A 12,687-nucleotide genomic window follows, 5' to 3' on the forward strand; every position below is an offset into this window, starting at 1 on the left:
TACTACTACTACTACTACTACTACTACTACTACTACTACTACTACTATAAGAGCTACTACAAATCAGATGATATAACAAGATGAATAAATTTTTAATAAGATACAGCATTCATTAATTTGAAACACACACACACACACACACACACACACACACATGAAAACATAGTAATATATGGACCTATCTTTGAGTGGTAAATATCTTGTATTAAAAACAAAGAATGAAAGTTATCTGTCATAGAGAAACACTGGAGATCTTTCCAATAAGATCAAGGTAAAGCAAAGTTGTCCATTGTCACCAGTATTATTTAATATCATTCCAAAAATGTTAGCTATATGAAAGGAATAAGAAATTGAAGGAATAAGTGCAAAGTGAAAACAAAATTATTTGCAGATAATATGATGGTTTAGCTAAAGAACCATGGAGACTCAACTAAAATTAATTAAAATAACTGGCATAGTAGTAGGACATAAAATAAATCCACAATAACATCAGCTTTTTTTTGTATGTTACTAACAAAAATGAATAGGAAGAATAAGAAAAAGAGATACCAAAGTAATTACAAAATGTATAAAACATCTAGAAGCCCATATGCCAAAAAATGAAAATTAAACAAAAAAAACACTAATGACTTGTGATTATAACTTCAAAATGCTTTTTGCAGAGACAAAAGAAGGCAAATAATTGTGGAAAGCATCATTACACATGGTTTTGTTCTACTAATATAAGAAACGTGGCAATGTTGCTTAAATTAACTGATGGATTTATTGCTGTACCAGTCAAACTACAAAGTTTTAATAAAATTCATCTGGAGAAACAAAAAAAAAATAACAAGAAGAGTAGAAATAAAGAGTGGCAGAGCAGTAGTCACCAAAGCAATTCAGTACTGGTTAAAATATTGAAAAGTTGATCAATGTAATAGATTAGGTAAACAAGGTCTAGAGGCAATGCAACACAGTTGCATAGTGTTTGATAACATGAACAGCACAAACTTACTGGAATAAGAACTTTGTATTTGACTAAAAACTGCTCAGGAAGATGTAAAACATTCTGGCAGAAATTTTATTTAGACCAACAGCTTTCACCAAACACCACACTCTAAATGGATACATGACCTATATTGAAAACATCATTATTGTTGTTGTTGTTGTTTGACCTTCATTCTCAGAGGACCAATGACACCAGGAAGGTGATGTCTTGGCTTGCAAATGAATTGTATTCAAGTGAGGCAGGACTGTACCAAGTTACCAGTCTCACTCTCTCCTCCAGAGTCATCTGAGTCCAGTGGCAAGACATAGATCAGGATGACTGGAGATGGCCCCAGATGCAGTGGGAGACCTTGGCCTTTTTAAGCTCTTTCCCAGGTCTCAGTTTGTCTGAGGCAACACCCATTCGGTGATTAAAGCTAGGTAAGAAATGAGGCAAAATGGCCTCTTTTACCCACTCAGAAGAAAATCATTCTGGGAGGGAAGACCCTTAGAGTTTCTAGGCAGAGCAAAAATAATTGCTATTTACACTTGCTCTGAGCCATCAGAACCCAAACAACGACCAACAAAGACTTGGGCTGGGGCTGATTATTGGCCAATCAGTGAGAGACAGAGTGAGGTAGGTTAAGGCATACTCGAGCAGCTCCATCTGAATCCCAATGGGCATTATCAAAGCTTGGTTTTTCCAGAACTCTATTTCAAGAAATCCACTCTCCTTTGTGCAGAGCATCCATATGTAGGTGCAAGGTTTTCCATGTGGACAGAGGGAAGGAAGAAGGGAGGGAGGGAAGAAGGAAGAAAGGAAAGAAAGAAGAAAGGAAGGAAGGAAGGAGTAGCATTGCCCAACTGGAACTGACCAGTTGAGTCTTCAGTAGGGGCGCTACTTCCCTCACAGATTGTTGCTTGTCCTTTGTTCTCAAAGAGGACCAATGACTTTAGGAAGGTGATGTCTTGACTTGCAAGTGAATTGGTTTTAAGTGAGGCTGGGCTGTGCAAAGTCACCAACCTCACTCTCTGTTAGAGAACCAAGGTTGGATACAGCTTTCAAAACTATGATCATGAAGAAAATTCTTACTAGCACAAGAGATAGGGATGATTATAAAAATCCAAATGAACAGTTTAAATTACACAAAATTGAAAAGCTTCTGCATAAGCAAAATAATGTAGTTATATTCAGAAGGGAAATAATTGATTTAGAAAAAAAATCTTCAGAGCAAAATTTTCTGATCAAAAGCTAATATGTAAGATATAAAGAACTGATATAAATATATAATAAGAATCATTATCTAATGTATTTATGGTTGAATGCTATGAACTGGCTATTCTGAAATGAGGAAATGCAAGCTATCAACAATAAATAAAATAAATTATCTAAATTGCTAATAAGTTGAGAAATTTAAATTAAAATAATTTCAATATTCTACTTATACTTATCAAATTGTCAAATACAAAAAAAAAGAGAATATCAATTGTTGAAAGGGATGTGGGAGCACAGGCCACTAAATAGCTCTTGGTAGACCTATGAAGTGGTCCAAACATTCTGAGAAACACTTTGGAACTGTACTGAAAAAATCTCTAAACTATACATATCCACTGATCCAGCATTGATTTTATTAGGTATATATTCCAAGGAGGTCAAGGACAGAGGGAAAAACTCATACATAATAATATAGATAGTAGCCTTTTTTGTGCAAAAAAGAATTGAAAACTTTTGTTTCTAATAGGTTAATCAGGAAATGACTGGAGAAATTATATAATGTGAAAGTAATGGAGCTTCATTGCATCATAAGAAATATCACATATTCAGAAAACATGGAGGGATTTATTTGAACTGATACAGAGAGAAGCTTAGCAGAACCCAGAGGACACATTATGTGATGACCACAAAAATATGAGGGGAAACAATTCTAAAAGAACTCAGAATTCTGACTAAAGCATGACTTTTGAAGACGGATGACAAAGCATGCCTTCCACCCATTGGCAGAAAAATGAAGGCCTGGAGGTACAGAGTCAGACATATATTCTTAGGCTTGGCCAGTTTTGCTGATTTATTTTCCCTGACCATGCATATTTGGTGGAATGGTACACTGCTACTCAGGGTTAGGAATGGAGATGGGGAGGTGGATTGGTGAGTAGTAATTCACATGGAATAAAGAGAAAAAAGTATGGTATTTCATTCACTGAAATTGATTGAGTTGTAAATGGTTACTAGACACATTTACTTGTTCATATTGATGTACAATGTTGTTTTCAGTGAAACATCTAATTTGTAAAACTGCACCAGCAAGCTTAGAGCTGGTGCAAGGCATGGGGGATTTAGCCTTTCTCACTAGCTTTGATGTAAGGATTGAGCTGCATCAGATTGTGAGGGATTGCCCAGGAGGGAAGCCCCTCCCTGGAGGTTTCCAAGCAGAGGCTGAATGACTGCTCTTTAGGGGTATTTCAGTGGATATTCTTATTTAGGTATGGGTTGTATTGGATTAAATGGCAACTGAAGATTCTTCCCACTCTGAGATTCTATCAGACAGGTAACTGGATCAGAAAAGCAAGTGTGTATTGATCTGGGCTTAGAGTCAGATCCTGGGGCTCCCTTAAAACTAAGGCACAGCCACTGAAGGCTTCTGATTAGAATTACACAGCCAGATTTTTGTTTTAGGAGGATTATTTTGGAAACTATATGGGGATTAATGGAAGAGGGGAGAGGAAGGGAATGGTTAACACTTAGGAAATGATCAAGGTAGTGCAGCTGAGAGATGAGAAGGACCTGAATGAACTTCGTGGGCATAAGAGGAAGAAGGGGAAGGTTTCATGAGATGCTTGAAAGGTAGCATTGCTGAGGCTTGACAACTGATGGGATGTGAGGGAAGGGCAGAGGAAAGGATCAATCGAATCTGAGTCCAAGTATTTGAACTATGGTGCCCCTGGAAGGATAGTGATACTCTTAACAGACATGTAGAAATTTGGAGGAGGGCCTAGGGTAGGGGAAAAGATAGTGAGTTCTGTCTTGCCATTTGGCAAAATTCTGCCTGATTCTTTTTTTTTTTAATAATATTTTATTTTCTCCTCAATTACATGGAAAAACAAATTTTAAATTCTTTTAAAAAAAGAGTTCTGAGTTCTAAATTCTATCTCTCCTTCACTCCCTCCCCTCCCCTCTCCCTGAGATGGTAAGCAATCTGATATAGTTTATGCATGTGCAATCATTTTCATATTAGTCATTTTATAGAAGAAAACTCAAACAAAAAGAAAGATGTAAATAGATACATACATACATAAATAGTGAAAAATGATATGCTTTGGTCTGCATTCGGACTCCATCAGTTCTTTCTCTGGAGGCAGATAGCAGGCTTTATCATGAGCCCTTCAGAATTGTCTAGTACCATTGTATTGTTTGGAATGGCTAGGTCATTCACAGTTCTTCATTGTATGCTATTGCTGTTACTGTGTACAACATTCTCCTGGTTCTGTTCACTTCACTATGCATCAGTTCATGTACTACTTTCCAGGTTTTTCTGAAATCATCCTGCTTGTCATTTTTTGTAGCAAGATAATATTCCATTACAGTCATATACCACAGCTTGTTAAAGCATTCTCCAATTAATGGGAATCCCCATAATTTAGCCACCACAAAAAAGAGCTGCTATAAATATTTTTGTGCAAATAGGTTCTTTTCCCTTTTAAAAAAAAATCTTTTTGGGATACAGCCCTACTAGTGGTACTGTTGGATCAAAAGGTATGCATCGTTTTATAGCCTTTTGGGCATAGTTCCAAATTGCTCTGTAGAATGGTTGAATCAGTTCACAACTCTACCAACAATGCATTAGCGTTTCAATTTTTCCACGTCTTCTCCAACATTTATCATTTTCCTTTTCTGTCATATTAGCCAATCTGATAGGTGTGAGGTGGTACCTCAGAGTTGTTTTAATTTGCATTTCTCTAATCAATAGTGAGTTAGAGTATTTTTTTCACATGATTATAGAGAGCTTGGATTACTTTGTCTGCAAACTGCCTGTTCATATCCTTTGACCATTTATCAATTGAGAGATGGCTCTTATTTCTATAAATTTGACTCAGTCCCAAGAGGGACACAAGGCAGAGCAACCCTGGGAGTGTCAGTGATTGGGAGAGCTCCACCTTCATAGGGAGGCTGTAGACAAGCCGTAAGAAGGTAGTGGGGGAGGGCTACAAGGTTCACTAGGGTTTTAGGGGCATGAGATAAGGGTGTCTAGAAGTCTGTTGTATATAGGACACAGCAGGCCATATAGTGGACCTGCGGTGAGAAGCAGAATGGGATGACCATACTTTTCCAGGTGAGACTGAGGCAACATAATCATCAATGACTTCAAAGCTACATGAAAAGCCCCATTGCCCTCTTCTGCTGCAGTCTTATCACGTGTCCTCAGACTAAGTCATGAGATCCTGTCTCTGAAAATGAGAATGCAAACACATCCTTCAGAAGCTAAAAGGAAAACCAAAAATCAAAGCAATGGGATTACTTTGTGATGTTGCCCAGGTCTTTGATGTCCTGAACACAACACAGAGCCCGAGATTAGAGCAAAGCCTTAGGGCTCCCGACCTGTGGGCTGCCGTCCTGTGCCCTCCCCTCCTGGCCAGCATCCAGGCTGGCCTTTCAACGTGACTTTCCCCAGCAGCGAATACCAGAATGTTGGCATGGAAGGAGCAGAGCTAGAGATCATCTTGAGTTCTTCCAGATCCAAGTCCAGTGTTCCCTCCACTGCACCAACCTGCCTCTTATGGAAGTTCATTCACGGTCTGAAAAGGGACCCTGATGCAGCATTCTGAAGATACCCTTAGGCTTAGAATGGTTATCTGAGAAGAGCTGGAGTGGAGGAGGATGACTGGGTTTGGACAGCAGTAAAATGGTGTCATGTACCTTGTGGGAACAGATTGGGTTTGTGGACAAAAGTGGGAAGAACTTCAGAAGAGGCTAAAGCTGCCTAAGAGGGGCTGACCCTTCCAGACCCTTTCACACCCTTCCAGGGATTGGGTGATAATTGTAATCTGTCTGAAAGGGGAAAGGAGAGCAGTTGAGGTAGTGCAAGAAATCAGGACTGGAGGCACAGAGCTAAGGGTGACGTTTGGTGCAGCTGAGCCCTTTTGAGTGCTTCAAGGACTCTCAGTTGGCGGTCTTTCTTGGGTGGGAACCCTCTCCTCTTTCCAAATTCTCAGCTCCCTTGCTGAAAGTCCCACAGAAGAGCCAGAGGGAGGCTCAGGGCAGCCTTAGGAAGGCCAACTTCTACTTTCAGCTTTAGTAACAAAGGGACTTAACAAGGTCAGGCCCCAAACCCTCAGTTTGATTAATCAGACATTTATCAAGCCCTTATTCTGTGCCAGGTACTGCACTAGGCTCTGAAGATGCAAATACCAAAAGGTTAGGGTTTCTGTCTTTAAGGGGCTTCCATCCCACCAGGAGCATCATGTTCGAGAATGGGTGTCATCCAGCAGTGTGGATAGTGGTTAGAGAACTGGCCATGGGGTTAGGAAGGTGTAACACATAAAGGCTGTGTTACCCTGGGCAAATTGTTTTACCTCTCAGTGCGCTGGGCAATTTTCTGAGACTTCAAGCAGCAGAGAAGGTGCCAACCTGCAGCGATGTAGGGAGCTTCCTCACTCAGGAGTTCCCTATGCCAATCCTTACACCAGCAGCAGCCAGAAAAGCTGGGTCCGGCCAAAGCCAAGGCAATGGAGGAAGTACAAAAACATTGGTGCAGCACTGGGGTCATGGCTGACTTTTCCTTGTACCTGCTTACTAAGCCTCCTTACTGTACCCTTGTGAACTCATGACCTCTCTGTGTTCGCACGTTCGCCACTGATGGTGGGTATGGTTGTGAAACCATATACCTTGGGTTTATAGGGTTGATACTTTCGATGCCATTTCAGTAAAGGTCTTTTCTGTGAGCTAGTTATGTCTTCTGGCTGACTATTGAAATCTAAACATATTGATGGGGGCACATAGAGTTAGGAGTGCGGACCCACAGAGTACCTGCACTTGGGGAAGTCATTCCTTGGACTACTCACCTGAAAGTTGGGGGTGGAGTGGGGTGGATATACTACAACAATTTCCTACACAAAAGCACAATAGAGGCATCTCTCTAATTTCTTACCTCAGGGCTGGAGCTACCATTCAGCCAGAGGGCAAAGGCCTTGTCAGACTAGGAGTAACGGATGAAACTTGCAGGTGGGTTTCAACTCAATGTAAAGGGGAAAAAGGCTTCTTGATACTGTTTCCCCAAAGTGGAATGGGCTCCTTTGTAGGAGGGAGAGCTCTTTATCACAGGAAGTCCCTGAGAAAAGAGTGTACATCCAGATGCTGGGTCATGCAGAGGGAATTCCTATGAAGGCTGGACCCCAGGGTGGTCCAGAGGCCACTGAGGCTCCTTCCAAGGCTGGGATTCTATGACCAGATTTGGGCAGCAATTTGGGCTTCCTTTAAGAAGTGCCAGGTGTGGATACACTGCCCTGTGAGTGTACTCCAGGTGGATTAAAGCCTGGAGGGAGAGTGGGTTTTTATAGCCCTTCCCTGAGTGATCTGGGCGTGACTCTCAAGGAGCTTGTTACTTAACCAGACCTTCAAAGCCAAGGAAAGGGCGTGGATCTCTTTTCTTACGTCCCTAAACACGGACAAGGAAGGATTCTTCCTCCTTGATTCATTGTGCATGGGATTGGCAGCCCCCTTCTCTTGGAGTGGGAAGAGGGGGAGACATTAATGACCACCTGTTCCCATTGACTGCAGAGCAAAATGAAGCGTGAGCGTCCACTCCCAGCAAGGGAGGGAAAGCGGGAGAAGGACTCCTGCTGTGACTCCATTCAGCCTGGTCCTCATTATGTGGAGCAGGCCCCAGAGCATCCGGATCTGCATCAGCGCTCAAGAGCAGTCACCGTTACCATGGCAACCAGTGCAGCTCTTTACGGGCTGGGGTCAAGAAATGTGTGTCTGTAGATGTGGAGGTGTGTGTATGGGAGTGTATGTATACACACACACACATAGATTTGTATGTGTTTGTGTATGTCTGAATGTGTGTGAACGGGCATATGTAGGTATGTAAATGTGTGTCCACATGGAGCTGTTTACATATATGCATGCGTGTAGATACATGTGTGTGCATTTGCATAGCTATACACTTGCATGGGCGTGTCAGTGTGCACGTGTGGGTGCACATGCATGCGTGTGTGCACGTAGATGTGTCAATGTCTGTGTTGGGGGGGTACTGAGGGGGGCCACTGAACTGTCTCATACAGTTCATACTGGGGCTTCTGAGGCAATGCTTCAATGCCAACACCTTGTACCTGCACTCGGAGCCCTGGATCCCAGCCCTGACCCCAAAGCCATTCTCTTAAAAGCTGCTTCCAATAGGGGCTTTGCTGAGAGTCCCTTTCACTCACCCCAAACCTGCAGTTCCTGCAGCAATTTCTTCCCTTTCTCTTAAAGTGACCTCACCATTCACTTCCTGGGGTTTGAGCTTGAGTGAGCTTCCCCAGGGCACCGGGCCCTTCTCAGGACCAGAGAGAGCTCCCAGTAGCTGGAAGCCCCTGGCCCAGCTGCAGCCCATGTGACTGGGGCAGCGGGGAGAGAGAGCTTGGAGCACACCGTCCTGCTCTGGCGCTCTTCAGACGTTTCCATCAAAGTCTCACATGACTTTCCAGCCACTTTCTGCTAAGCCCCCTGGCGTCCTCCCCAGTTCCCTGCTTTGTCTCTGCTGCAATCTCCCCTTCTACCAGGAGCCTTTCACACCGCCTTCCTTCTGAGGTCATCTCTAACTTCTCCTGCCTCCCCTGCCTCTGTTGTCTTTGGATTGTCATGGTTGTTTGCGTGTGGGTCCCCACTCCCTCCATTAGGCTGGCAGCTCCCTGAAAATGAGAACTGTCTTTGGCCTTTTTTTACATTACCACTGCTTAGCACAGAGGCTGATACATAGTAGGTGTTTAATAAATGCTTATTGATAGACTGACACCCTCCCAGTCACCCAGGCTTTCCACCCAAATGTCATCCCTGACTCTTCTCTCTTCTCTCCTCCCCTCCCCTCTCTCCTCTGTCTCTCTGTCTCTCTGTCTCTGTCTCTGTCTCTGTCTCTGTCTCTGTCTCTCTCTCTCTCTCTCTCTTCCCCACACCCCCAGCCGATCTGTTGCTGAGACTTGCCTACTTTACCTTTGTAACACCTCTAAGGCATCCTGGTGCTATGGATGCCACAGGGCTGGGCCCAGAGTCAGGAAGACCCAACTTGAGTTTACTGAGTTCAAATCCAGCTTCAGACACTTAACAACTGTGTGATCATTTAACAAGTCATTTAACTGTTAGGTGCCTCAGCTTCCTCAGTTGTAAAATGGGGATAATTTTACTCCTATCTCTCAGGGTTGTTGTGACAATCAAATGACATCCTGTCTGTAAAGCACTTAGCACAGTGCCTGGCATAGTGGGCACTTAATAAATGCTTGTTCTCTTCCCCTTCTCCATTCTGTGCTCTGACACTGGTACCAACCCTGGTTCAGACCCTCATCACTTCCTATCTGGCTTATCACAGGGATCCAAGTATCAAATCTTTCCCTAATCCAGCTCATCCTCCACTCAGCCACCAAAGTCATCTTCCTAAAGTGCAGTATACTAACTATGCCATTATTCTCCTCAGTGAACACCAATGGCTCCAACGGCCGCTAGGTGGCACCATAGCGCACAGAGCACTGGCCGTGGAATCAGGAAGATGCATTTTCATGAGTTCAAATCCGGCTTCTGACACTTACTAGCTGTGTGACCTGGACAAGTCACTTCACCCTGTTTGCCTCAGTTTCCTCAACTATAAAATGAGCTGGAGAAGGAAATGTCAAACCACTCCAGTATCTTTGCCAAGAAACTCCAAATGGGGTCATGAAGAGTCAGACATGACTGAACAGCAACGATGCTCCCTATTATCTCCAGGATCAAATGATAAAATCCTCTCATTGGTATTTAAAGCCTTTCTCACCTGGCCCCCTCTTCCCTTTCTGGTCCTCTGGTAACTTATTCTTCTCCATGTAGTGGGTGATTCAGTGATATTGGATTCCTTGCTGTTCTTGGCACAGTTCTTGGCTATTTCCTACGCCTGGGACCCTCCCTTCCCATCTTGAGCTCCTGGTTTCCCTGGTTTCTCTCAATTCTCACAGAGACTTAAAGTCCCACTTTCCCTCTTCTCCTTAATCTTGGTGCCTTCGCTCTGAGACAACCCCCACCTTGTCCTGCCTAGAGCGTGTTTGTAATGTCTAGTTGCATGTTTTCTCCCCTTCATAGACTGTGAGCTCCCCCCAGAGGCAGGCACCACTTTTTGCCTTTCCTTTGCCTTTCCAGTACTCATCTTGACTTCTTCAGCCCCAGCAAAACCCCTAAGTCTGGGAGCTACAGATATTCTCCAGGTCTGCTCCTTTTGCAACTTCTCAAGCAGAAAATAGCAATTGTGGGTATTGTTCTATGGGTGTTGTCATATTCGACTCTCCAGAACCCACTGGAGGTTTTCTTGGCAAAGATACTGGAATGGCTTGCCATTTCCTTCTCCAGCTCATTTGACAGATGAGGAAACTGAGGCAAACGGTCAAATGATTTGCCCAGGGTCACCCGCTACTAGGTGTTTGAGGTCAGATTTGAACTCAGAGAGAGGAGTCTGACTCCAGGTCCTGAGCTCTCCCACTGCACCACCTAACTGCCCCCACCCCTTCCTGCCTTTCCCATATTCTCTCAGCCCTCTCTGTGTCCTCTGCAATCCAGTGACACTGCCTCCCTACTTCTCCTCACTGATGACACTCCATCTCCATTTTTGCTGGTTTCTCCCATACCCAGAATGCCCTCCCTCCTCCTCTCAGGCTTCTTTCAAGACTCACCTCAAATCTGGCCTTGTGTGAGAAGCCTTTTCTGGTCTTGCTTCATCTTAGTGCCTTCCCTCTGTTAATTATCTCCTAATGACCCTGTCTGTAACTTGCCTGTGCACACCTGTGTCTACACTGTGGTCTCCCCCTTAGACTGTGAGCTCCTTGACCTCACCTGTGCACACCTGTGTCTACACTGTGGCCTCCCCCATCAGACTGTGAGCTCCTTGATCTAGCTTGTGCACACCTGTGTCTATACTGTGGTCTCCCCATTAGCCTGTGAGCTCCTTGATCTCACCTGTGCACACCTGTGTCTACACTGTGGCCTCCCCTATCAGACTGTGAGCTCCTTGATCTAGCTTGTGCACACCTGTGTCTACACTGTGGTTTCTTCCCTGCCCCCCCTCCTTAGACTGTGAGCTCCTTGAGAAGGGGCACAAACTGACCAAGGCTTTTGTCAGTATCTTCAGCATTTAGCACAGTGTCTGGCACTAGTAGGTGCTTAAAACATGCATCTAATTGACTGATAGGGGTCAAGCAACTTTCCCAGAATCACAGAGAGTAACCATGTGAGGCCATGGTAGAATTCAGGTGTCCCTGATTCCAAGTCCAGTGGGCCATCCATTGCCCTGAGCTGCCAAAGTACCAGGCGCCTACTGTGTGCAGGGCGCTATGCTACATGCTAGGGACACAAAAGGGAGATGGAATCAAGTCAGAAAGGCCACTTTCCTATTGCGTCTCTGGTGTTTTGGGAACCATATTCCTCTTCCTCTTGTCTGAGAGTCAGCAGGACCCTTCAGTCTGATGGCCGGGCTTCTCCCCCATCCATTCTCAATCTCTCTAGGCTTTCTCTGTCTGTGGCCCTCCAGAATTCTTCCCTACACTTCCTCACTATGGTCTGCAAGGCAAGGGAGAAGCCTGCAGCATGTTGGGGGATGGCCATTTTCAACTTCTGCACCAAAACAGGAGAAGGCAAAGACCCAGTCCGGCGCCTGAGATCGTGCTCTGGGCCCGAGGCTGCCGCTGTCACCTCAGCAAGCTTTAGGCAGGCCACTGGCAAAGCGAGCTGCACTACTCTCTTCCGCTCCCAGCTTTCAAAGGCTCTTGTGATCCTTTGGCTTCCCTGGGAAGAGAAGGTCAGCCTCTTTATGCCACAGCATTGACTTAAAGCCTTCTGTTAATGTGGCCCTCCCTCACAGTTGAAATAGTTTCCTCTTGGTCTTCTCCAGCATGAGGCTGAGGTCCTCTTAAAAATGGAATCTCTTGGGGCATCTAGGTGGCACAGTGGATAGAGCACTGGCCCTGGATTCAGGAGGACCTGAGTTCAAATACGGCCTCAGTCACATAACACTTACTAGCTGTGTGACCTTGGGCAAGTCACTTAATCCCATTGGTCACTTACAATTCAGTGTCAATACAATATTCAGGTCATGACACATTCTGAACACGAACTCCAAATTCAGCCATGGCTAAGCTGCGGGGGTGTGGGTGTTAATGTCCTTGCTTGGGGAGGGCAAAAAATACCAACTTGTGACTTGGAGCCTTGAGGCCTCTTAATGATCACCCGGTTTGACCTCTGAGGAAAGCTACAAATTCACAAGGATGGAGGGAGGGCAAGACCCTGCCATCTCTTCTCCCCAGGGCTGGTAGCAGAGAGGAGGGGCAGAAAAAGTAGGCCTGCCAGTGCCTCACAACTTGGCTGCCTCCTCTCAACGGCAGTGCTCCTGTCAGGGAAGCACTTACTTCTTCCATCAGGGAAGCACTTCTGCCATCAGGGAAGGCAGCTGTCCCCCTCTCCTCCCATAGGACTGTGACTCAGAAGGCCCTGAGTGAGCACCCTCGACCTGTCTCCAT

This window comes from Vombatus ursinus, unplaced genomic scaffold (genome assembly GCF_900497805.2).
Source record: "Vombatus ursinus unplaced genomic scaffold, bare-nosed wombat genome assembly UNPS02014817.1, whole genome shotgun sequence".
Lineage (NCBI taxonomy): Eukaryota > Metazoa > Chordata > Mammalia > Diprotodontia > Vombatidae > Vombatus > Vombatus ursinus.